Genomic DNA, 2,636 nt, shown 5'->3' on the forward strand with positions numbered 1-2,636 from the left:
AAGTAAGACTTTTTAAGACTTTTTAAGGACCCGCGGGAACCATGTAGAAGTACAATTACTAACTAATTTCTGACATGATAGGGCTTTCCACGGCAAAAGTACGGCATCGACAGTGGCATCTTCATGTTGATGGTAGGTGTGACTATTGGTCGGATGTATTTACTCTTTGTGCTTGAAAAATATTAACATAAAATTATTTTTATTTACAGTATGCCCTTTACAAAGTGATGGATGCACCCTCTGACTTCACTGTTGTAAGTTCCCTTGCTTATTCAAAGCTATCTAAAAAGTTATTTTATACTAAGGCTGATATATATTTTTTCTATTTTATTAGACTGATATGCCGGCATTGAGAAAATGGTTGTGTATCATGCTGATCGAAAACCTTGGAAGGTAAGGCCAAATTATGTTCACCTTTGTTTGACTAAGAAATGGTTACACATGATTGTCTCTATTGTATTTGTAGTTTATTAATTTCTCTTTCTTCCTTTTATTCTTAATATTTGAGCCATGGGAAACTCTTTGTCCACTGGACCGACGCATCTAAGGCTCTGTTAGGGTTGAGGGTGCAGGCAGGTAGGACCCAGACGCAGACGCTTTAGGGAGAACGGCACTTTATTTATGCCGAAAGGCTAAGGCAAGGAACCAGGGAACTCAGGGAACTCAGGAGACAACAGGGACCAGGGAACACGGAGGACGAACAACCACAATGACAGCACAAGGAACAAAGGAAAGACAAGGGCTTAAATAACAAACACAACGAGGAACAGCTGAGACACATTAGGGGAGGGAACAGTAATCAACACAGGAGGGAAACACAGGGAAACACACACACCACGACAGTGGTGTGTGTGTTTCCCCTTAAGGGTCGACTCCCAGGCGACCCACGACAAGCAAAACAACGAAAGTCAAACCCAAAACGGGTGGGTGGAGGGGCGCCAGGAGGGGGGAATCAAAAAAAAAAAAATGTACTGGGGCAGAGCCGAGGGACGTCAGGCGGGCGGCCAGAAAACTGCCCCAGGGCATGGCAGGGAGCCTCAGGCGGACGACCTGGGGGGCAAGCAGAGGCAGAGTGAAGGCGGAACCCTTCAGGAGGCCGGCGGCAAGGACGATGAGGGCTCAGTCCCTCAGGAGGCCTGCAGTGGCAAAGAACCCCCTCAGAAGGCCGGCAGCGGTGAAGGCGGAACCCTTCAGGAGGCCGGCGAAGGCGAGGTAGAGGGCGGGTCCCCTCAGGAGGCAGGCCAGGTAGAGGGCGGGTCCCCTCAGGAGGAAGGCCAGGTAGAGGGCGGGTCCCCACTGGAAGGCAAGGTAGAGGGCGGGTACCCTCAGGAGGAAGGCCAGGTAGAGGGCGGACCCCCTCAGGAGGAAGGCCAGGTAGAGGGCGGACCCCCTCAGGAGGAAGGCCAGGTAGAGGGCGGGTCCCCTCAGGAGGAAGGCCTTGAAGAGGAACCCCCCTCGGGACGGAGTGGAGGAGGGCCCCCACAGGCAGGAGCGGAGGGCGTGCCTCCCCTGGACGGTCTGGAGGGCGGGCCACCTCCGGCAGGAGCAGAGGGCGGACCTCCACAGGCAGGGGAAGAGGCTGGTAGCTAGGGACCGGGGGCAGAGGCTGGTAGCTAGGGACCAGGGGCAGAGGCTGGTAGCTAGGGACCGGGGGCAGAGGCTGGTAGCTAGGGACCGGGGGCAGAGGCTGGTAGCTAGGGACCGGGGGCAGAGGCTGGTAGCTGGGGGCCGGGGGCAGAGGCCGGTAGCTGGGAACCGGGGACAGAGGCCGGTAGCTGGGGGCCGGGGGCAGAGGCTGAGAGCGGGGAACCGGGGGCAGAGGCTGGTAGCGGGGGCCCGGGGGCAGAGGCTGGTAGCGGGGGCCCGGGGGCAGAGGCTGGTAGCGGGGGCCCGGGGGCAGAGGCTGGTAGCGGGGGCCCGGGGGCAGAGGCTGGTAGCGGGGGCCCGGGGGCAGAAGCTGAGAGAGGGGAACCGGGGGCAGAGGCTGAGAGCGGGGAACCGGAGGCAGAGGCTGAGAGTGGGAGCGTCGAGGCTTAGGCCGGTCACAAAAGTCTGGTGGCACCGGCATGTAGCTCAGGCCAAAAGACCGTGGGGCTGAGCAGCTCCACTGCCCACTCGGGCAAGGCGTCCTCCAACTCAGGCCTTGACGAGACAACCCTGCGTGTACGCTTCACGATAGCCTCCTGCTCCTTCTTGCTGGGAATGTTCTCCCAGTAGTCCATTTCTTTCATTATGAACCACAATATATCCTCCAACTCACGGCAAAATTGAGCGTCCGCTGGGTCCAAGGTTGGTGCTGTCATTCTGTTAGGGTTGAGGGTGCAGGCAGGCAGTTAGGACCCAGACGCAGACGCTTTGGGGAGAACGGCACTTTATTCATGCCTAAAGGCTAAGGCAAGGAACTCAGGGAACTCAGGAGACAACAGGGACCAGGGAACACGCAGGACGAACAACCACAATGACAGCACATGGAACAAAGGAAAGACGAGGGCTTAAATAACAAACACAACGAGGAACAGCTGAGACACATTAGGGGAGGGAACAGTAATCAACACAGGAGGGAAACACAGGGAAACACACATACCACGACAGGCTCTTCTTCGGGGTGAGGTGCCACCAGTTTTCAAACTGAAGAA

The 2,636-nt window shown here is 56.5% G+C and overlaps 1 long non-coding RNA gene across 1 annotated transcript; it reads left to right on the top strand.

Moving 5' to 3' along the window:
- Positions 1-553, top strand: LOC132468314 (uncharacterized). The gene is made up of 4 exons (XR_009528204.1): positions 1-132; positions 210-254; positions 335-393; positions 509-553. It is a non-coding gene; the product is annotated as an uncharacterized LOC132468314 (long non-coding RNA).
- Positions 554-2,636: the final 2,083 nt, after the last annotated feature.

The sequence above is a fragment of the Gadus macrocephalus genome, chromosome 11, assembly GCF_031168955.1.
Source record: "Gadus macrocephalus chromosome 11, ASM3116895v1".
NCBI classification, from domain to species: domain Eukaryota; kingdom Metazoa; phylum Chordata; class Actinopteri; order Gadiformes; family Gadidae; genus Gadus; species Gadus macrocephalus.